The 25145-nt window shown below is 34.4% G+C and overlaps 1 protein-coding gene across 1 annotated transcript in view; it reads left to right on the top strand.

Annotated features, from left to right (window-relative positions):
• Window positions 1-25145, top strand: part of LRRIQ1 (leucine rich repeats and IQ motif containing 1) — a 291039-nt gene that overhangs the window by 234383 nt on the left and 31511 nt on the right. The window lies entirely within an intron of this gene.

Raw genomic sequence — 25145 nt, forward strand, 5'->3', positions numbered from 1 at the left:
AATAGTATTATCTTAGATACTGTTTTAGAGTGCGATGTGTCATATTACTCATAGGACCACAGTTTTCTATTGATAGTATACTAATTATGCAGCCATGAAAAATAGACTTTCAGTCTTATTCAGTTGAATGTTGACCTATTGCCAATTTTAGTCTACAGTCTTATAATTTAGTTTATTGAGTGTTTCACTTGGAACTATGTTGTGGGGTTGTGTGGTGTGTTTGTGTGTATGTGAGTATAATTTAAATATTAAATATAAGAATTTTCAAAGAGAAATATAATATAAAATAAAACCAAGAATCAAACTCTCGATTTTCTTACTTCTTGGAATTTATATGAACAAAAGAGAGCCCTAGAATGTAGTTATCCAAGTAAGATTTGTTAAAAAATATGCAAAGTAGTAAAATTTATAGTAAAAATAATAAATTCTCAAGGATTTTTATTTAAATTAAGAATAACTAAAAGAGTAGCATAACTAAAGATGTTTTAAACATTTATCATTAAATTGAAAACATGGACTAAAATTAAATTTTCAGGTGTGATCTGAGTTTTTTTTAAACAGGGTGGTAATAATTCATAAATTCCAAATTGCTGTGAGGAAAATGTGAACTAATATTGTACATCATGTATCTCATATAAACCTAAATGCAGCTCTATTCATATATATTTTATTTTCTCTATTTGATTTAAATTCATGTTTCAGCTACTTATTTATAAATACACCTTTTGTTACATGTTAATTACTATTTGTAAATTTTGCATCTTTTTTATATAAAATGACTACTCTGAATTTAGTTGCTTTTATATAAATGATACATGCAATGATATATAAATGATATTAAAATTTGAGATTCTGTCATTTGAATATGACTATTCTCCTTGTTATTTTATTTATAATGCACTTTATACACTAAAATATGAAGTTTAAATTGTGATGGTTATCATATAGTCAGAATTTTAAAATTACGTAGGGCAGCCAATAGTAAAATGGAATTAAATGACAAATGCATGCATTTAAATGAAGGTTTGCTGTTGTTAAGATCAGAAAACAAACAAAAAAATTATTAAGCATTTCCTTGATCAAAAGAAAATTACAGTTGTAAGTTTAAAAACTGTAAGGGATTAAGACTAGCACGTAAGTTCTAAGTACCAGGGAAAAGAACTGAGATTTAACCTATAGATGACCTGGACTTGTTTGTTCAGATGACAGTTCTAAAAGTGTGCAGGGAATATTCCTGTTTAATACAATTATTTGCCTCAAGCCTTGACCTCAGTGACTGTCAGGGACCAGATCTGAATTGGCCCATTCTCTGATATGGTGACATTGCTTTTGTTACCTCGATTGTGACCTCTGATTGCATGGTACCCTTGAGAGTTCTATGTAACAAGCGTAACTCCTGGTTCTTAGCCAGGAAGGTTAGTCTGCTTACATACATTTGTCAGCCCCCTTAGTCTGAGTCACATATGCTATCTATCCTGCCATGGTATAAAACTGTGTTATTTTGTGTATATACATCTCTCCGAGTACTTTGATAGTAGCATTTCACAGCTAGTGAAATATGCGAATTTTTTTCAAGTAAGGAGACGTTTGTGTGATCTATTAATTTCTCGAACAAATGTTCATTTATTTTCAAGCAGGCTTATTGTTTTAGTGCATTTTTAAAGTTATATATGTAACAACTTCTTACGTACATCTCTTTGTGTACCTCAGAGAAGTACACACTGCTTCCCATCCCCCATCTTTCTAATCTAACCATATCTAGGTTATAGAAAATTGATGTAGAGAGGTGGCATGGCTGAAGATAAGGTCTAGAGAAGACAGACTACTGGCTTTAAATCATAGCTTCACCATTGTCACCATGAACAAACTTCTTAGTTCTTTGAACCTCCTCACTTTAAAGATAGGGAGGATCACTCAGAGTTTTTATAAGAATTAAATAAAAATTAATGTAATGTGAAGGGCATGTCACAACTTCCAGCACATATTGTCGTCTTTATTATTATGATGATATTCTTTTTTTATATGCCTTTTAAAGGAGGGAAAACCATGAATATTCTGACACATAATGAATACAGGATAGTTCTAGGATTCTTGTAATCACAGCATGAAATGAAGGCTGTTCCATGAACAGCAGCCCAAATAGAATAATTTGCGTAGCTTTCTTCACAGTTTAACTGAAAGCTAGGATCAGAATCACTTGAAATCATTTGTTTGTCAGTCATGTGTTTAGACGTGGTTTGGTTATTTGAAGTCAAATTATAAATAGGCAGTAGAGTTGGAAATTTAATTTAAACATTTTCATGCTGAGATTAGTGCTTTGTCCACCATATCAGTGGTTTTCAAACTTTATATTTTAGCAGAAAACCTCTCTCTTCAAATGAAATATTACCCCAAATTCAATATAGTGTGTAAAATAGCTAAGAGTACATCTGCTCTGGTTTAGGAAGTGGGTCTGATCTCTTGGCTACTTCCCATAGCAGCCACTAAGACGCATTTGCAAAGCCTCCTAGGGCTTCACAAAGCACAATATAAAAATAGTGTACCTGATTAGTCTTTACCAAAGAATAATTCCCCTCTTATATACTCCTATTGAACCTAGAACAGACTTACCTGTGTCCTTAGTACCTATCACATGCAGAAGTATATGTTTAATAGCTATAACTAAAATGTCTTTATTCTGTATGCTGCTGAAATTCAGGACTCTGTTGGTTCACTGCTAGATCCTCACCAATTAGCATAATGCCTGGCAATATTAGGCACTCAATTAAAAAATAAAGCAATTCATGCAAAATGTATTGAATTTATATTAGAGTAACAATAAAAAATCAGGTAGCATAATTCTTGTTCTGGGTAAGCTAATTTAATGATCCAAGATTGACTGTTAGGGATAATTACATTTCATATTATAGAATACAGTGTGCTAATAAAAATATTAATAATTTATTCATATTTCATTGATGCCAAGGTATGCATTTTTTTCACATTTTATCCTCTCTGAACTCAGAATGCATCTCATAATAGATAGAAGCTTAGAAGTTGCTGTCAGCCAGGTGGTAGTTGACACATTATGTGAAAACCTTCAGTTGTCATTTTCAGCAAGATCAAGATCAAAGCATCATAGACACTATGAAATAATATAGTGCTCTAAACTTTGGAGAGCATTTAAATAGAGCTAATATAAGACTGGCATATTCAAGTATGACTGGAACAATTAGCTGTTAAAATACTGAAGTACGTTTTTATCTTAAATAGCTACTTCCCTGAGTCTCTCCCCACTACTTCCACGCCAGGCACTATGGCTGCTTTAGCTACTTCCCTGGAAATTCCCTCCCAAGTCAATGATATTCAGTAACTAAAGGGCCCCTGAACAGTAGGGGCCCTTCAGAACTCTGTTCCAGTTCAGAGCCAGTGTCCTTTCTGATTGATGAGTGCCCCTGTCATAAAGCTTAAAAAGTTTTTACTATTACCACTATTACACATCAATTTTTAAAATATGATTCAACTCTGAGAGTAAGGCAAATGAAATTGTTGTGATCCCTTAATTTTATAGATGAAGAAATAATGCCCAGCAAGGCAACATTACCTCTCCATTTCTGCAGACCTCCCATTCTGAACTGATGCCTTAAGTAATAGAGACAGAACAAGGTGGAGAATTTCAAATCCAAGCAAGTTCAGGCAAAAAACTTGTCAGTTTGAAAGATCAAGTAAAGATTAGCGAAATCCCAGTAAAATATAAACAGACAACACATTCAAAGACATTCCCTCAGCCAGGGAAAGCCAGGGTATTCTTCCTGTTAGTGAAGTAGCTCATGTCCAAAATGCCTAGCTTGGAGCCTACAGATGAAGCTAAGGAAAAGCAAATGGCTAAATTCAATAGTGAGGAGACACACTGAATATCAGCACACTCCCGCCAGCCCTGACATTATGCCCTGATGTTACTCTATGAATGGAATGACCCCTACAAGAGGTGCCTTTATAGACTGTTCCTCAACTTCATTCACTATTGTCAGAAGTATCTGTATTCATGCCATAATATGAACACTGAGAAAAGCATAGAAGGGAAAAGAATAATTGAAGTAAAGGTAGGGAAAAGTAGAAGATGAGTGAAGACAAAGTAGGAAATAATTGAAGAATTAAGAGAAATATTAAAAAACAAAATGACAAAATTATGTGGATTATGATATCAAATTAAGAAGAAACATAAAAGTATTCCTCCCAATACTATCCAGCCTCAGAAAGACACCATGAATTGTAGGAAAAAAATATGAATATAGTGACTACATCAAAAACTGTTTTTTGATAGAAATTTAAAAGTAACTCCTGAGTCCCAAATCCTACATATGAAGGTAGATAAAATTGAGACCTGAACTTTCCTTCCCTGGTGGGAATGTAAAAAAAATTATGATTATATTAGTTAAGAAATATTCTGGTAGGAGCTCCAGACTAATTTTAATTTCCCAGCTCTACCACTTACTGTGTGTTGTTATATGTAACCTCTCTGGGCTGAAGCATTCTTATCTTTAAAATGACAATAATACTGTAGACTTCTCAGAGTCCTTGTGAGATAATGTACTGGAAGTGTGTGGACCTCTGCTGGGCATGTAAGTCCTCAGTAGAAAACTGTAACTGTTACTGCTGCTAGAATCTTATCTCTACCTCCAAATATCCCCTCCAGCCATATCAGAAATGTACTCTGTCACTACAGTTTATCACCTATTGGCCTTGGGCTGTTGAGCTTCTGCGTCCACAGTAATTGTTAGAGATATCTGTTTCAGGCAATGTGGTGAACTAAACCTTTATATACAGTTCACCTAAGATACCGAATTTTTAAAAAATATTTTAAATACTTTAGATATTTTAAAATATTTTTTAAATAGTTTAGGTTCATGGCAAAATTGAGCAGAACGTACAGAGAATTCTCATATACCTCACACATGCGCAGCCTCCCTCACTATAACCATCCTTCACCAGAGTGGTACGTTTGTAACAGTCAGTGACCTACACTGACACTTCATCACCCAAAGGCCATAGTTTGTATTAGGGTTCACTCTTGGTGCTGTACATTATATAGGTTTGGAGAAATGTATAATGGCCTGCATGCATCATTATGGTATTATACAGAATAGTTTCACTGCTCTAAAAATCCTCTGTTCTCCACCTCTTCATCCCTCCCACTGCCTTAAGCCCTGGCAACCACTGATCTTTTTACTGTCTCAACGTCTCAATAGTTTTGCCTTTTCCAGAAGGTCACATAGTTGGAATCATGCAGTATGTAGCCTTTTCAGATGGCTGTTTTCACTTAGTAATATGCATTTAAAGTTCATATCTTTTCATGGCTTGACAGCTGATCTTTTTTTTTGTCATTTGTTTGTTTTCACTGAATAATATTCTGTTGTCTGGATGTGCCACAGTTTATCCATTCACCTACCGAAAAATATCTTGGTTGCTCCCAAATTTTGGCATTTATGACTAATGCTGCTATAAACCTCTGTGTACAGGTTTTTGTGTGGACATAAATTTGCAACTCATTTGCGTAAATACCAAAGCATATGATTGCTGGATTATTTGGTAAGAGTATGTTTAGTTTTGTAAGAAACTGCCAAACTGTCTTCCAGAGTGGCTGTACCATTTTGCATTCCCATAAGCAATGAATGAGAGTTTTGTTGCTCTGCATCCTCATCAGCATTTGGTGTTGTCAGTGTTCTGGATCTTGGCCATTCTCATAGGTGTGTAGTGGTATCTCACTGTTGTTATAATTTGCATTTCCTTAATGACATAGGATGTGAAGCATCTTTTGATATGCTTATTTGCTATCTGTATATCTTCTTTGGTGAAGTATATGTTAACTTCTTTGGCTCATTTTTTAATCAGGTTGTTTGTTTTCCTTCTGTTGAGATTTAAGAGTCCTCTGTATATTTTGGATAGCAGTCCTTTATCAGATAAGTATTTTGCAAATATTTTCTCCCAGTCTGTTTCTTGTCTTCTCATTCTGTTGACATTATCTTTAGCAGAACAGAAACTTTTAATTTTATTGAATTCCAAATTATCAATTATTTCTTTCATACATTATGCCTTTGGTGTTTTATCTAAAAAGTCTTAGCCATATCCTAGGTCATATAGGTTTTCTTCTGTGTTATCTTCTAGGAGTTTTAGAGCTTTGCATTCTACATTTAGGTTTGTAATCCATTTTGAGTTAATGTTTGTGAATGGTGTAAGATGTGTCTAGAATTAATTTTTTTGTATGTGGATGTCCACTTGTTCTATCACCATTTGTTGAAAAAACTATCTTTGTTCCATTTGCTCCTTTGTCAAAGATCAGTTGACCATATTTTTGTGGGTCTATTTCTGGGCTGTTTGCTCTGTTTCACTGATCTGTTTGTCTATTCTTTTGCCAATACCGCATTGCCTTTTTTGCTATAGATTTATAGCAAGTCTTGAAGTAGTGTAGTGTCAGTCTTTCAGCTTTGTTCTTCTCCTTCAATATTTTGTTGGCTAGTCTAGATCTTTTGCCTCTCCATATAAACTTTAGAGTCAGTTTGTCAATATCCACAAAATGTTTTGCTGGGATTTTTGTTGAATCTATAGGTTAAGTTAGGAAAAACGGAACTCTTGCTGATGTTGAATCTTCCAATCCATGAATATGGAATATTTATCCATTTATTTAATTCTTCTTTATTTCATGAGAGTTTTGCAGTTTTCCTCATATAGATCTTGTACGTATTTTGTTAGATTTATCCCTAAAGCCTTTAATTTGGGGGATGCCAGTGTAAATGGTATTGTTTTTTAACTTCAAATTCCACTTGTTCTTTGCTGGTATATAGGAAAGTGATTGACTTCTGTATATTACCTTAGATCCTGCAACCTTGCTATAATCACTTTAATTTCAGAAGTTTTTTTGTTGGTTATTTTAGATTTTTTTATATAGATGATCATGATTCAATTTTTATTGATTCAATTTTTAAAATAGGTATAGGCCTATTCAGACCATCTATTTATGCTTATGTGAGCTTTGGAAATTTGTGTCTTTCAAAGAATGGGTCCATTTCATACAGGTTATCAAATTTGTGGGAATAGAGTTGTTCATAGCATATCTTTATTATTCTTTTAATGTCCATGGGATTTGTAGTGATGTCCCTCTTTCATTTCTGATACTGGTAATTTGTGTTGTCTTTTTTTTCCATAGTTTTCCTGGCTAGAGGTTTATTGATTTCATTGACTTTTTCAAAGGACTAGCTTTTTGGTTTCAGTGATACTCTCTATTGATTTCCTATTTTCAACTTCATTGATTTCTTCTCTGATTCTTATTATTTTTCTTCTGTTTACTTTGAATTTAATTTGTTCTCTTTTTTCTCATTTCCTAAGGTAGAAACTTAGATTATTGTTTTAGATCTTTCTTCTTTTCTAATATATGCATTCAATGCTATAAATTTCCCTGTAAGCACTGCTTTTTCTGCATTTCACAAATTTAATAGGTTGTGTTTTCATTTCATTTTCATTTAGTTCAAAGTTTCATTTAGTTCAAAATATTTTTGAACTTCTCTTGAGATTACGTCTTTGACCTATGTGTGATTTAGAAGTGTTGTTTAATTTCCATGTACTTTGGGATTTTCCAGTTATCTTTCCAGTATTGATTTCTAAATTAATTCCATTGTGGTCTGAGAGCAGACACCTTATATTATTTTTGAGGCTATATTATACTCTTAAAATTAAAAGTATTATATCTTCCTGGTTAAATGCACTTTTATCATTTTGAAACAACACTAATGTTTAGAAAAGTTTAGTAAATATTCAGTAAATTTAGGGGTTTTTTGCTTGTTTGTTTTTGCCCTAAAGTCTATTTTGTTTTATGTTAACATGACAACACCAGCTTTCTTTTGGTTAATGTGTTTGTGGTATATTTTTTCTATCCTTTTATTTTCACACTTATTGTACCTTCATAATTTAAGTTTGGCTCTTGGATTTTTTTGTTTTAATCTAGAAAAAATTGTTATATGCTAACTGGGTTATTTAACCATTTACACATAAGGTAAGAACTGACATTTTTGAATGAATATCTTATCTTATGTTTTCTATTAGCCTGGATACACTGTGTTCTTTTTCTTTACTTTCTTTGCTTCACTTTGGATTGAGTACTTCTTTCCTTTCTATTGTTTTCTTTTTACTAATGTGGAAATAATATTATCTGTATATATTCATTTTAGTTTTTACTCTGGAAATCATAACATATGTAGTTAACATAATCTAGAATTAACCAATCTTTTTCTCTTCCTAGGGAGTATAGGAATCTTAGAACATTTAAACTCAATTCAGCTCAATTCTGAATTATATAGTAATATTTCTCTGTATTTACTTGTGACATATTTAATTTCACAAGATATTATTGCTATTTATACTGTCAATTTATGTTGATTTTACCAACATACTTCATATTTATGAATTTTTTCTGTCTTCTTGCAACATGGATCTTTCATCTCGGATTTTCTTTTGAAAAGGACTGTCCATTTAAATAAATTTCTTTAATAAGAGTTTGCTAATAGCAAACTCAGTTTTTGTTAATAGGAAAATGTCTGTATTTTGTCCTTATTCTGGTGAATTCCAGTTTGGCAGTAAATTTCTTTCATTCGTACAAATTTCAGATCATTGAAGATATTTTACTGTCTTCTGCCTTCTCATGTTGCTCTTAAGACATTAGCTGTCAGTTTAACTGCAACTTTGTTGACGATAACCTGGCTGCTTTTTTTCTCATTACTTTAAGATTTTCTTTTTTCTGCTGTAAATAATTTTATTCTTATGAGTCTAGCTGTGGATTTCTTTTAAAATTTATCCTGCTTATGATTTACTCACCTTCTTGAATCTATGTTCAAGAAATATTTCAGTCATTATCTTGGACATTGCCATTGCCTCATGCTATCTTGCCAATCCTCCTACAACTCCAATTAAACATAACTTAAATTTTTTCTAGCTTTCTCTATATATTTTTATTTTTTTAATTTTTCATCTCTTTGCTCCTCTGCACTAGATTCTAGATAATGCCTTCTCACATATTTCCAAGTTCATTATTTCTTCAGCTTTGTCTGATCTGCAAGTAAACCTGCATTATAGATTTTAATTTCCATTATTTTGTTTTTCATTTCTAAAATTTATATTTGCTTTTCTCAAATCTGCCTCCCCTGCATTTTTCCAGAGATGATGTTTTCAGTTCTGCCAGTTATATAGAGGTGCTATCAGATTGGGATCATGTTACAATAAATTCACATCTTAAGATTACTTTTTAAATTATATTCTGAATTTATGGTTTGTCTTAGCAGAAGAATGGATTTATCCCTCTTTATTTCCCCAAATGGAAGTTCTGTATCATTTTTAGCCCTTCAAGTCTTTCATTATTTCTGTCCAAATTTACTTCTGTATTCCAATATCATAAAACTCATAAAGCCCTTTTCTGCCCAGAAGTATTTCTGTACTTTGTTTCACCAATTTTACCTTTCATTTCCCTTCTATGTACTTACTATAAGCATCTTTCCTAAAGCCAAGGGATCATACACTACTGAAAGATTTTCAATATATGGAAAAGAAATAGTAACCAGAGTTGTCTTTCAATTTATTTTACTATGTTGGAATATATGTTACTAAAACATTGCCTATCATTTTTGAATGATACAAATTTAATATAACTTGGTGTGGTGGAGAGAGAATTGAATTAAGAAGCAGAAAATTTGGTCATTACAACTTTAAATCTCAGTTTTATCAGTTGTAAAATGGGAATGATACATGTCTTGCCAATCTGTGAAGCAAAATTATGAAATCAGGGATTTCCCTGGTGATCCAGTGGTTAAGACTTTGCCTTCCAGTGCAGGGGGCACGGGTCGATCCCTGGTCAGGGAGCTAAGATCCCACATGCCTTGTGGCCAAAAACCAAAACATAAAACAGAAGCAATATTGTAACAAATTCAATAAAGACTTTAAAAAATGGTCCACATCCGGGACTTCCCTGGTGGCACAGTAGTTAAGAATCCGCCTGCCAATGCAGGGGACACAGGTTCGAGCCCCGGTCCGGGAAGGTCCCACATGCCTCAGAGCAACTAAGCCTGTGTGCCACAACTACTAAAGCCCGTGTGCCTAGAGCCTGTGCTTCACAGCAAGAGAAGCCACCGCGATGAGAAGCCCCGCACTGCAGTGAAGAGTAGCCCCCATTCACCACAACTAGAGAAAGCCTGTGCACAGCAACGAAGACCCAATGCAGCCATAAATAAATAAATAAATTTATTTAAAAAAAGAAATGGTCCACATCAAAAATAAATCTTTAAAAAATTATGAAATCATTTGAGTACTGTAAATAAAAAGACTACTACCATTTTCTTGTTTCTGGTGGACACAAACCTTTGAAATGGCAATTTTGATATCTGAGCCAAGGTCTGCATGATTTCAAGACTTTTTTTCTCTCTCTGCTTTAGAAAATGACATGTTTCTTGGCATAAGGTTTATTTGTGCTTATTCATGTAACACTTGTCCTAAAATCGTAGCCACAACCAGGCAAATTTGACACATTTTTAGTCCTAGAATATTGTAAGTTAGTATTCCTTAAAACTACTGTATAGCTAATAAACAATAATTACACACCTGTGGTTACTAACAGCATTCCCACAAAATGAGTCAATCAAAAAGATGGGATAAAGTACACACACGCTTAAACAACAGTTCATAAAGCAAGAATGATTCATTATATAGTTGTATGTGCCCATTATTGGTAATTCATTTTTTTAAGTTGCAAAATTAAAGTTTCTTCTGTGTCAAGAACTCTGAGAGCTTGAGATTTGATCCTACTTTCAGGTAGAAAGGTAGCCTGACATTATTTTATGAATGCTGGCAGAAGATACAAGACTCCTAGGTCAGGGACAAAGGGCTTTATTATTTACAGCATAGCAAGCAGCCTGAGCACTAGAATATTTGTGTTGGTTCCCTTAGCCCCTCAATTTCCACAGGACTAATATGTAGGAGTCCAGGTGGATACTGAGCTCAAGGTAGGTTTATGTCTCAGTTGAGAAACCCCAAGCTTAGGAAGCTCAAATACTTTATAACGGGTTGTAAATTAACTTGCATTTTGTACTGATGAGAAAACATTATCTTTTACTGGACAGCCAACAAATCTGCCCTTTGCTTCAAAGAAGACACTATCTCATCTTATAAGGCTGTTTGGTATACAAATGGTTTTGAAAAAATAGTCTGGAACAAAAGGCTAGTTAGTGCCACACTTCCTGGATGTTCAGAAATGGAGAACTGTGTCACAACACTACCACCTAGTCAGTTTTGAATGTGAAACCAATGACTTACTTCTCCTTTCCTTCTATTAGAATTCAGACTAAAGCAAACATATAGTAATGGTTAATCTAACTAACTATTATGTCCTACTTACTGTCTATGATTTTGAGTGTTCAACTTGTAAAAATTTTCTCTTTATAAAATTGTTTTCTTAATTTGAAAAGTAAATTCAAAAACTAAGCCAAACCATTTACATTTAAGTTTACAAGGAGAAGACAAAAAAGGGGGAAAAAATCAGAGTTCTACTATCTTTAGGTCAAAATATGCTGTTTTATAATTCTTTTGTAGCACAGAAGCACATGTAGCTAAAAATTAGTTTTTCAGAGAGCATAGACAAAAAATATGCTTTAAATAGTCATAAATTTATTTATTCTTCAAATGTGTGTGAAAAAGCTACTCTTCATAAAGCATTTACTATAGGAAGAGTACAGCATTTAGAACACTGTTTTTTGACCAATTCATACATAATTTCCTATGGCTAGAAGGTCTATTGTTCTTTTTTATTCCCATAATTTAACATCTGAATAGGTTTAGTAGAAATTTACAAATTCCTCTGAGACCAAATATGGAAAATTTTATCTCAAAATTATTCCTTATTTTCCAAAAGTTATCCACAAGAGAAAAAGAAATTCTGTGTTATTTATTACAGCTGGTATATTAAGAACATTTTAAATGTCATTTATTTCCATATTCAGAATTTGACATTAAGGGGAATTTCATGGGAAAATATGGCTTCTTGATGAAATGGAAACACTGTGGGCTTTGGACTCAGCCAAACGAAGGTTCAAATTCATACTACTCTTACATAAGCTCAAAACTTTCATTTCATGTTCCAGAAAAATGGGGATAATTATTGTTTTCTTCCAAGGATTTCGTAAAGACACAATGAGATATATAAGGTCTCTCGAGAGTATTCTGGTTGCTCAACAAATCGCATTCTATCCTCTTTTCTCCTGAGGCAGCCACCTCAAAATATTAAGAATATATCTTAGACATCAATTTCTTAGGTATAGATATTTACTAGAACTCTTTATCATATTGTTTTTTTTTTACTAGCCTAAGGATAGGGTTATTAGTCTTTATGTATTTACTATAGCTACACTCAGAGATAAACTCACAAATGAAAATGCATTTCTTTCGTAATAAAAACACACAATCCTTTTTTAAGTGAGAAAACTGAAATTCAGAAAAGTTAAGTGATTTACCAAGGATGCAACAGCTAGTTAGCGACAAATCAAGAACCTTCTGCTAAGTCGTATTCTTGTGCCCTATTCACTATATTGCTAATACTAAGCAACCAGTGAGTTTAGAGTTGTTTGAGACCACAGCTGAGTGCTTTCCATGTTCCTAGGAGTTAAGAATGCCCACTAACATATTCTTTTGAGTTATAGAGCCAGAAGACAGAAAGAATTTCTTAAGTCTCTACAGAAAAATGTCAGTACTTTCAGTCATGTGAATCCTGAGTAAATCTCAGGTTTATAACATTAGGTAACAATCTAAAATAGTGTGTATTGTTTTGGGGAAATTAATAGCTAATTTCATAAATAATGCATAATGACAGTAAACCAGGTTCACTAATTTTTTTCTTCAAATTTTATGTTTACTACATCTATTGAGTTAGTTATATCAGTTATAGTTCAGTTTTATGATTTTATCAATCGTATTTTTTTTAAATAAATGTATTTATTTATTGGCTGCATTGGGTCTTCATTGCTGCGTGTGGACTTTCTCTAGTTGCAGCGAGCAGGGACTACTCTTCTTTGCGGTGTGCGGCTTCTCATTGTGGTGTCTTCTCTTGTTGTGGAGCATGGGCTATAGGCACGTGGGCTTCAGTAGTTGTGACACATGGGCTCAGTAGTTGTGGCTCTTGGGCTCCAGAGTGCAGGCTCAGTAGTTGTGGCATATGGGCTTAGTTGTGCGGCATGTGGGATCTTCCCGGACCAGGGCTCGAACCCGTGTCCCTTAAATTGGCAGGCGGATTCTTAACCACTGCGCCACCAGGGAAGCCCTATCAATTATATTTCATTTCTAGAATTGCTACCCATGTTTTTCAAAACTTCCTGATTTTACTAGTCTCTTATTGCTTTAATGCCTTTTAAGATCTATTTTTAGGTATGCAGATACATAATATTTTGTGTATTTTATCAAATTAAAGATGCTTAATTTTTATTCTATATCTGATAAATCCACTACCTTCATGATTCAATGGACCGATTTTATGGTTTGTTTTTTCTGTTGATTCTCACTCTAATGGCTTATTTCCCAAGGTGTTTAGTGACTTTTGTTCTTGTTTTAATTAGTTTGTGTTCTTTAGATCTGTATTAATGGTAATTTTTAGAGGTGTGAGTTTAACCTATCCAACTCTGAAAGATTTTTGACTACTTCAGTCAGTTACTAGAGGGCACATTTCCCCTTACCCTGGAGAGATAACTCATAAGCAGTCACTTGCTACACCTATATGTTTTCTTTTTGTAATTTTTCAGCAATATTTTTAATTTTATTTTTAGTAAAAAGTATATATATTTAAAGTGTACAGCCTGTTGACTTGGTATACATATGTAGAGAAAAATGATTACAAAGCCAAGCTACCTAAAGTGTCATATCCTCACATAGTTATCATTTTGTGTGTGTGTGATGAGAACACATGAGAAATTTCCTCTTTTAGCAAGTTTTCAGTATTCAATGCAATATTTTTAACTATAGTTATCATGCTGTACAATAGCTCTCTAGACTCATTCATCCTTATATTTGTGTTTTCTTGTCACTTCTCACTTCTGAGGATTTCTCTACCTTTTTAACCAGCTCAAACTTTCATTTTAAAATACTTTCTGGAGCATTGATGTTATCTAACTTCAAGACTTACTATAAGCCACATTAACCAAGAGTACTGGCAAAAGAATATACAAATAGATCAATGAAAGAATAGACAGGTGAGAAATAGACCCACACAAATATAGTGAACTGATCTTTGATTTAAAAAACAAAGGCAATACAATGGAGAAAAGATAAGTCCATTCCAATTTTTGGTGCTAGAACAACTGGACTTCCACATGCAAAAATTAAAAGAAAAAAAAGAGTAAGAATCTAAACACAGACCTTATACTTTCACAAAAATTAACTCAAAATGGATCATAGACCTAAATGCAATCACTCAAAACTAAAAACTCCTAGGAGATAACGTATTAGAAAATCTAGGTGACCTTGGATTTGGTGATGAACATTTAGATATAATATCAAAAGCATGATACAGGAAATAAATAATTAAAACCTTCTGTTCTGTGAAAGACATTATCAAAAGCATGAGAGGGCAAGCCATAGACTGGGAGAAAGTATCTGCAAAAGATACCTGATAAACGACAGTTATCCAAAATATAGCAAAAACTCTTAAAACTCAACAATAAGAAAACAACCAACCTGGTTTTAAAAATGGATTAAAAAAATTAAAACAACATTCAGATAGCACTACACACCTATTAGAATGGCCTAGGTCCAGAGAACTGACAACACCAAGGAAGATACACAGATTCATGAAGCATTCCATATTTTGCTTTTCTTTCTAATGTTCATGAATGACAAAACTAAGGCTCTGATAAGGGAGGTGACTCACCCAATTGAGGGCCCTTCCCACTTTAAACCCCACCCACAATTCCTCTTCTACAAAAAATAAAAGAGCTCCACAAATCAATATTTATCTAAATAGTTAAAAGTTAATTTTGTATAATTACTACCTTGACTTCTTTCTCCACTAGACTGTGAGTAGAGCAGTAATGCTTTTCATGAATGGAGGCCCTGATTCATTTACAAATGCAGTTCTGCTACATAAAGTTCTATCTTTCTTGGGTAATATAATCAAAGATAAAAATTTTTCATTAATGAGTATCCACTTAGAAAACTCTTAAGTCTTCAGCAGGCTATGGGATACTTGCTTAAATTATTACCAATGAAAAACAATAAGTCTGGGGCCAGGTTTATTAGTCTCTGATATGTTGTTACTCAAATTGTGAAAGAAAATTATTTTTACTTACATTTACGTATTTTTTTATAATCAAGCAATACTTAAATTATTCAGTGTTTCATATGATGTTATCTCTACATGTAACAGAAGTGTATCTGTATTCTTAAGTTTGGCAAATACAGAAATCATCAGATGCAGAAAATTAATAAGTAATCAATGAGAAATATATAGGAATCTATAGACATATACATTATGAGCATTTCTGTTTTATAGCTATTCAAAAACAATGATTACAATGATAAAAGTGTCTAATTGGGTTCATCAAGCCTCTATCATTAATGTACCAATGTAATACCACTTATTGGCTTCTTTTGAAATAAAACTAGTAAAGAAAATTAATCACCTACTTGGCCTCAATTGATAAATATACATGGGGGGCTTCCCTGGTGGCGCAGTGGTTGAGAGTCCGCCTGCCGATGCAGGGAACACGGGTTCGTGCCCCGGTCCGAGAAGATCCCACATGCCGCGGAGCGACTGGGCCCGTGAGCCATGGCCGCTCGGCCTGTGCGTCCGGAGCCTGTGCTCCGCAACGGGAGAGGCCACAACAGTGAGAGGCCCGCGTACCGCAAAAAAAAAAAAAAAAAAAAAAAAAAAAAAAAAAAAAAAAAAAATATATATATATATATACATGAATTAGAGATGTCTTTTTACCAAAGAGTAGAAACTTTTAGATACAACAGGGAGCTGAAGTCTAAACTATACCAAAAAAACAAACAAACAAAAAACCAAAACACAGGTGGCAGTAATATTTATGCGGCACAAAAAAAAAAAAAAAAAAAAAAAAAAAAAAAAAAAAAAAAAAAAATATATATATATATACATGAATTAGAGATGTCTTTTTACCAAAGAGTAGAAACTTTTAGATACAACAGGGAGCTGAAGTCTAAACTATACCAAAAAAACAAACAAACAAAAAACCAAAACACAGGTGGCAGTAATATTTATGCGGCCGTTATAACCATGTTATTTTGAAAGCCAACCTACTTACATCATCAGTTTCTCCATTATTCTATTGGGTGGGCCCTAGTTTGGATGACCTACTACATTAACACTCCCTGAGGGAGTCTAGGTTGGATAGAGGAATATTCTCCAAGGATAATTAAATTGAGAGAGTGAAACAGAAGAGAATCATGTCAATGGAGCCTCCTTCATGGTTATTACTGAGCAACTGCTAAAAATTATTTGAAATAACTTCAAACCAATTAGAACTTTGTACCCTTCTTATCTTTTGGAAATTAATTCTTCTGTATTAAATACACACGAAAATCCTCATATATTATGAAATAAATACATTTTTTAAAATACCTGGAGCAGATTTAGAATTCTGGGAAGGAGGACTTCCTGGACTCGCCCAGAAAATTTTTCTGTCTAATTTTGTAGTTAATCCTGGAATCTTCCCCTCCTGACAGTGACCCCCTGAAACCTTGATTTTAGCCTAGATTTAGAAACTTCTCCAGATAGTCCCACCTCCAGGGTAGGTAAGTCTTAGCCTGTGATAACTGAGATAGCGTTAAAGCTATGCATAATGGAGCTCATTTCACTTAAAAAAAAAAAGAAAAGAAAAATGGCTACAATTATTAAATCCATACTAAATGTGCAGCATTATATGTGTTCTATTATTTTATATTGTTAATATATCCATTTTAAGAGGAGAAAACTGAGGCAGAGAGGGAGTAATTTGCCCAACATGACACAGTAGTGAAAAGTCAACTTACTATGTGCTAATTAGTTGCTAGGCAGATAAAAAGATGAATAATGTATAGCTTTCCTTTATAGACTGAATTAATTTATTCTATAATTATTTTCTTATATGTCACAAATCAAGGGCCTCATCTACTGGAAAGCTCAGTGGTGTGCTTGATTCATGAGAAACAGTGGAAAGCAATCTTAGACAATGGCTATCTGGTAGTTCGTAAAACAGTGTCCTGTTGATACTTTTATTAGTATTACTTAGAAATGGGTAATTCTGCCAATACCATGGCAGAGAAGGATCAGTATTACCAACTTTCCCTTTTACCTCAGGCTCCAATAGCGCTTAGCACCACCCTGTTACAAATTCTGTCATTTAAAACTTTGATATTTTGTTCATCATGGATTTTTGCATTAATTTTGCTTTTAAAATATTACATTAAAATATTATTTATCTCGATTACTGATTTTTTTTGGCATTCCCTTAAATTTTGTGCTAAGGCAAGTACCTCATTTGCCCCACTTGCCTTATCCTAGTCTCAGCCCTGGTTAACAGCAAACATGGACACACCATACATGAACAAGCCTGCTATTTTCTTGAGTTATGTGGCTGTCACAGGAGAAACCAAAGAATCACTCTTTATGTTGTAGTTGGTACTCCTCTATAAAGACATTAATGAGGAGATACAGCTCAACTGAACAATACAATTGGGAAAGCATATCCTTTCAGATAGAATTATACATAAATACAGAAGGCTTATAACTGTTTAATAAGCACAACTATACCCACTTTGTAAAAGAATGATTCTGTTATTCCAGAGGGATTTGCTTAAAGCTAGCAATTCCATAGTATTGAAAGTTATGTCTTACAAAATCCATGTATTTTAAAATGTATAATTTAGTAACTCACTTTTATTTTTCTTTGCTTTCATAAGGGTCATTCATACACTTTATGTATTACCCAACACCCCCAAACAGATGAATTTTGAAAATTCAAATGTTAGAAACTAGCAAGTATTTTTTATTCTAGTCCTTTTTTTTTAACCCTCTTTGCCATAAAATTTAGTGAAATATGTAAAGGAGTGATTAGAGCTGCAGTTAGCCTTTGACCCTTACATATAGTTTGGCTCTGTTCCCCAAATTTCTGTTTTTAAACTCTTGTACCAACAGTCCTCTTCTTTATTCATACAGTAATCTTTCTTTAGTGATCAATTACATACATATTTAAGTATATTTTAAAAGAATAGAAATGTTGCTTGTCATACACAAATGTCTCTTAGAGCGTTATTGGTTTCATGCCAGTGCTGTCAACTTTCCAACAACAGATTGGATTGGTTAAGAAAGAAGCCATAAACAGCCTATCAACAAGTATTTATACAGATGTTAATGAATTTAAAATTCTGTTAGTATAACATTTATGCCAAACTCCAATTTTATTTGTCCTTTATTGTGAGGTATGATGCAATAACTTCTTTTAATAAACACATGCAGACCACTTACACTTTATAATGTAAATCATATTTTTACTATTCCCAGCATAAGATACATAGAATCAGCCATTTATCAAAGTTACCAAAAATATTTCCATCACATGAAGCATTTTGCTCAGTATGCAACCACGTCCTTCAAAAACTTTTGGTAAAGAAATGAACTCATCTCCATCCATGAAACCAAGAGTATTTTGTTATTATATTACTGAGAAAGGCCATTAAGAGAAAAGAAAATAGTCATGGGAAAGTCACCATATGTATTAAAAATATAAATAATTAGCTTCTTTTTGTGTGCCCCAAATGATAATTGAATGCTAACCTCCCTCTGTAAATTTAGAAAACTGATTAATTTGAGGCATATGAGTTTAATGAACACTTATTTTGCTTTTCATGAAGAAAAAAAAGATTTCCATTAATTTAAAAAAGACTTCATTTCTTTTTTTAAACAAATAAATTTATTTATTTATTTTTGGCTGCGTTGGGTCTTCGTTGTTGTGCTCGGGCTTTCTCTAGTTGGGACGAGCGGGGGCTACTCTTTTTTTTTCCTTTTTCTTTTTTTTTTTTGAATTTTTGAATTGTATTTTATTGATTTTTTTATACAGCAGGTTCTTATTAGTTAGCCATTTTATACATATTAGGGTATATACGTCAGTCCCAATCTCCCAATTCATCCCACCACCACCCACCCCACCCACCCCCCCCACGGCGGCTACTCTTCGTTGCAGTGTGCAGGCTTCTCATTGCGGTGGCTTCTCTTGTTGCGGAGCGTGGACTCCAGGAGCGCGGGCTTCAGTAGTTGGCTCGCGGGCTCTGGAGCGCAGGCTCAGTAGTTGTGGCGCACGGGCTTAGTTGTTCTGCGGCATATGGGATCTTCCTGGATCAGGGCTCGAACCTGTGTCCCCTGCATTGGCAGGTGGATTCTTAACCACTCTGCCACCCGGGAATCCCCCAAGACTTCATTTCTTTTGGAGAACTTCTTAAAGCTGAACTGCTTTCTTCTAGGATTGTGTACATTGTCAACGTTTTATTTATAAAGTAGCTACACACACACACACACACACACACACACACACACACACACATTGTTTTTAATTTACTACCTTTGGTTGTCAATTTTTATCCCAATCTAATCGTTGGCTCGCGGGCTCTGGAGCGCAGGCTCAGTAGTTGTGGCGCACGGGCTTAGTTGTTCTGCGGCATATGGGATCTTCCTGGATCAGGGCTCGAACCTGTGTCCCCTGCATTGGCAGGTGGATTCTTAACCACTCTGCCACCCGGGAAGCCCCCAAGACTTCATTTCTTTTGGAGAACTTCTTAAAGCTGAACTGCTTTCTTCTAGGATTGTGTACATTGTCAACGTTTTATTTATAAAGTAGCTACACACACACACACACACACACACACACACACACACACACATTGCTTTTAATTTACTACCTTTGGTTGTCAATTTTTATCCCAATCTAATCCTGACTTTCAGAGCTGAAGTTTCTATTATAATAATTAAGTTAATCACATTTAGACATGTGTTATTCTCCACAATGCACAGGTTCATCTACGTGCTAAAAATCTAAATTCCAACTCTACATTTCTCAGAGAACATTAATCAACTATGACAATCACTCCGTAATTTTACCAATATTTGTTGAGCACCATCCTACTATGTATCACTTAAAAAGTATATATTCTAGTAGGCAAAACAGACACATGAATAGGTAAGTAAAGTATAATGTAATAAATGCTATCATGGGGTCTCTATATTATCCTTTGGAAGGCATCTCTAACCTAATTTGGATAAGGAACGGAAGTGTTCAAAGATCAGGAACTTACCCCAAAGAATGTAATTTCTAAACTAAGACCTGAAGACCTGAAGTAAGAACACCATTGGTAAAGTGGATAATCCCAAACACAATGTCTATAGGCAAAAAAGATCATTTTGAGTAATTATAATACATCTGGGTGATAGAGGCAGGAACTTAATAGATGTGTCTGAAGGTATAAGGAAGGCCTGTATGCTATGCAAAATGTTTTGAACATTATCCAAAGATAGTAGAGAACCAAGAGTTCAACCTCTGAAAGAACAAACTAGATGTGTACTTTAGCAAGACCATTTGCAGTATGGAGATATATAAGTGGGAACAAGGCCAAAAGGAAAAAGACCAGTGAGAACGCTGTTACAGTAACTAAGAAGAGATGATAGTAGGCTGAATTTAAATAGTCACAATGCAAATACCAGAAATTTGACAGAATGAAAAGAATTTAGGGGTAAAATCTGCAGCTGAAGGGTGAGGAAGTATGCTGGTTCAGTACAACACTCTGGTTTCTGAATTTTACATTGACGATGATGGTAGAATTATAAGAACTTAGAAAAGGTGGGATAATACATGCGTTCAGCTTTTTACATATTCTGTTTAAATTATCTGTAGGATACCACAGTGGAGAGATTTTGGATGGATACATTTCAGAAGGAGATAAGGAAAATGATGGAAGAACTTGAATGAATATCCTCTTACAGGAAGATTATAACCAAGGAATAAGATAGGGCCAGGATAGTACCCCAGAGAAGAATCCTGAGAGTGGAAGAGATAGCAAAGGAAGATGAGCCCTTGAAGGAAACTGGGGTTTAGACAAAAGGGCAGAGAAAAAACAGATAAGTGGAATTAAACAAGACTCAAAGGAAATAATCCTTTTAAAAAGGAAGACGTGAACAATGTATAATATTATAGAGGAGTCAGTAAGAATTTCAAAAAGTCCCAAAGATCTAGCAGTACTAATGATCTCGGTGTGAACGGTTCCAGTGAAATGGTGTGGGGAGGAAGCCATATTGCAGTGAGCTGAAGCACGAATGTCAGTAAGTCAACAGAGACTCTCACTCACTCCTGTTCAAAATGAGGGCAGTTTGGATGAAAGGAGGAGCCAGGTATAACTGAGATACCCAGCAGGGAGACTAGACCCAGTTTCTGGATTAGATGTCATTACATAAGGAATGAGCAGCCAAGGTTTACTCCAGAATATATGGTCTGAATGACTTGGGAATTCAGGAGAAAAACCAGACTTAGTAGGATGATAATGATAAAAACAAGTTGTGATTCTGAAGTTCAGCTGGATCTGAGATCAGGAATAAGATAGAGGTTGGTGATATCTAGTTCTCTAAGCTGTCAGCCTCATGAGGCAATAAACAATGCATATCTAATTGACTGGCATCAAAAGCCAGCACAATACCAGGCATGGGGTGCGGTGGTGGACAGCAGGGGTGCGGGTGCTCCTAGATACCTGCAGAATGACAAGCATCAACATCTGAAGGAACACACATATAAAGGAGCCTGAAAGGAAGCACTCAAAGTCTGATGTTCCAAAGTCCTGCAGAGAAGAGAGTTTTAAGACAAAGAAAATGTTCTGTGTGGTTGAATTCAGCACAGAGGCCAATGAAGATAAGGAATAAATGTGTTTGGTAGATAAGATGGTTTAAGGCTCTCATAGTAAGGACAGTTTCAATTTGACAAAATCAGATTGCAATAAATTAAGGAGGAAATGGAAAGGAAAGACCGAGAGAGTACACTCCTCTTAAAAGAATTTTGTTAACAACCAGTATCTTTTAGTGTGAAAGACAAAATATTAGAAGAGTATAGAATTTTTCCCTGAAATCTTATGTGTCATTTTATGTAAGTTTATCAAATTGGGAGACACAAACCTATAAATTATGAGAGGAAAATTGTTTATAGTTTAGAAAATATTTAGCAAGTAGATAAATTTGGATACCTAGAGAAGAACATATTTGCACCAGTGATAACAGATAAAGGATTTTGAATGTCAGTTGAAAACAAAAATGGACATACTAGAATCCAGCAGATAATTGGGGAGAACAAGAAAGATATTTTACACTTTATGACCTATAATTGGTAAATAATCATATGGAATCACTTTCAATCTCACTAGCAGTAGAGACATATAAATTAAAATCATATTAGACAATATTTTTCTCAAATTATCAACAGCTTTAAAATATTTAATATCCCAGTGTTGACAAGGGGCTTAGTGAAATGAATAACCTCATATAGCATGTGGTAAATTGGTGAAAGTTTTTAAAACTATTTGACAATATAGATTATATTGTGTTCCTCGAAATATTTATAACTTCAGACATGTTATCTTTAATTCCACCTGAAAAAGTGGATTAATTAAATAGAATACTTAAAAACCTTCATGTAACAAGTTAGTACCTCACAGTGTATAACCCCTAAAAGTATTTTCAGGATGAGATTTCCATTACATAGAATGCATTTGTCGTAGTACTAACTGAAAAGTAGAATGTATAGGATACATACAATTGTATGTAAACAAAAAACAAATCTATGAACAAAAGAACTAAAAGAAAATGCCTTAAAAGTGTTATCCAGTTGTTGTCTTTGAATAGTGGGGCTTTCTGTGGATTTTCTTTTCTTTGACTTTTTAGTTTGCAGTATTTTTAAAATTGTCTATTATGAAAACGTATTATTTTTATAATAAAAAGTTTAACAATTTGTTTAAATAAAATTATTAAAATGTGTGTTTTGAAGTAAAGCAGCATATATATACTGTAGTAACTAGGGGAGAGCAGGAATCAAAAGGAGACCTTTTTTCTTAGGTTGATGGTACGAGAAATTTATGAAGACCCAGAGAAGGAGGAAAGAGCAGTAGATAGGCAGTAGTTTCGAGTTTTGCAGACCAAATGATGCTTCTTCTAAAACCAAGAGGATTTATTGGGGAGCCTGAGTAGAAAGTGATAAGCATCTGTTAAGGAATCCGGGTCACAATCATTCTTCCTACACAAGATGCTAAAAGCAAGCTTCAAGGAGTAAATACTACTTTCTCCTCGGTGACAGGGGTAATCCTAAAATGGTTTCGTGAAAATCATTTGCCAGAATCATTTTCTCTAGCATTTCAATGGCAATATTTTTGAATACATCCAACCAATATCACCACTATGCTACTTCTCTTTTTTACACTGAACTCATGCCAATCTACCAATCTATGCCTTCAGGTTAAAAGGGTTACTATGAATTGGACCCTTACAGTGAAATCTCTAATCCTTACCCGGGGATTGTTGTTTAGAACCTTGGCTGAGTTCTGATGTAAAACCACTTAGGGTTTATGGAGTGTTATCGTACAGTTGAGGAAAACTTTTCAGAATGAACACTTTAAAAAGGGACCATTGGGCTTCCCTGGTGGCGCAGTGGTTGAGAGTCCGCCTGCCGATGCAGGGGACGCGGGTTCGTGCCCCGGTCCGGGAAGATCCCACATGCCGCGGAGCAGCTGGGCCCGTGAGCCATGGCCGCTGAGCCTGCGCGTCCGGAGCCTGTGCTCCGCAACGGGAGAGGCCACAGCAGTGAGAGGAAAGGGACTACTGCAAGTATATGTCACTATTTTTAAAAACAGAAAGACGTAGAGATAATTTTTATTTTCAGCTAATAGTACACTTGCTAGAAAACGATTCTCTACATATCAAGAGTAGGTAAGTTTCCAGTCGTGGGTTCAGCTGATTATCCGGGTCACTGATTCCTCACTACTATCTGTCATTGTACTCATGGGTTCACCATTTGGTCTAGTCAACCAAGAAAGGCAGATAAAAGGCTGGGACTCTGCTGGCGAAGAGACTTAATGCTTAATGCAGTATGGCTGTAGCAGCCCCAAATCTTCCCTTTGTTTGAGTCTCTTTTATAGTTTCTTTATAAGGAAGGCCATTTATCAAAATGGTGTCTGCTCATGGATTCAGCGGTCAGCCCTTGAAAGTGAAGTAATTGTTCCTTCAATACAGCAACTATGGAAGGATTGGCTTAAACTCAGGAAGAAGGGGTATGACCATTTTAGAAACATAAGGTGGCACAAGAAGTTAACAGGAAGTTAACTTTACTAAGTAACGTAATTTAGAGAAAAAAAATCTTGATTTGTAGCTTTCCTGAGAACTGGCTCCAGTATCTCTTTGGACTGAAAACTAGAGTCATTTCACTAATACAACAGTAACTTTTAAGGAATAAAAAGACATGATGAATGTACCATCCTCAACATATTCAGAAAGACAGATGCTAAATGTGTGTATACGTGTGTGATGTATACATGTGTATACATGTATGTGTCTCTGTACAGCACCAAGCATTCAAAATAGGCTTTGCACCATGCTCCATTTGTTTTCCAAACAACTTGCAAACATAAAATGACTTTCTATGTACGAAGATCTATAGTGAAAGGATAATTCCAATTAATAAATAGACATTTTAAACATCAGGTTTTAAATTATAGAATTCTTGTGAGTTTGATTACCATGAGTTAGTTTCAAGAGGTACCTTCTCTGGTGTACTGTCAGTCAAGCCTACAATGCTAACAAGTCCCTAAGTATGGTGATGGCACCAAAAAAGAAGCAGTCTAAAAACTCAAGAGAAGTGCTCTAAAACAACAGGTCTTCATTGTAACTCAAATGGATTGTAACTCAAATGCATGACATTGATGTAGCAGCAATGTCTGCAGGGTTTTTTTTTGAAACTACAAACATATATATAGTAAATTTAAATGTGACTATAACAGTCAGATTTTTCTTTTTCTTTTATTTTCTTACTATTTTATTTTTCTTTATATTTGTTATCTTGTGTTCTTACCTTGTA

Source organism: Physeter macrocephalus, chromosome 6, assembly GCF_002837175.3.
Source record: "Physeter macrocephalus isolate SW-GA chromosome 6, ASM283717v5, whole genome shotgun sequence".
NCBI classification, from domain to species: domain Eukaryota; kingdom Metazoa; phylum Chordata; class Mammalia; order Artiodactyla; family Physeteridae; genus Physeter; species Physeter macrocephalus.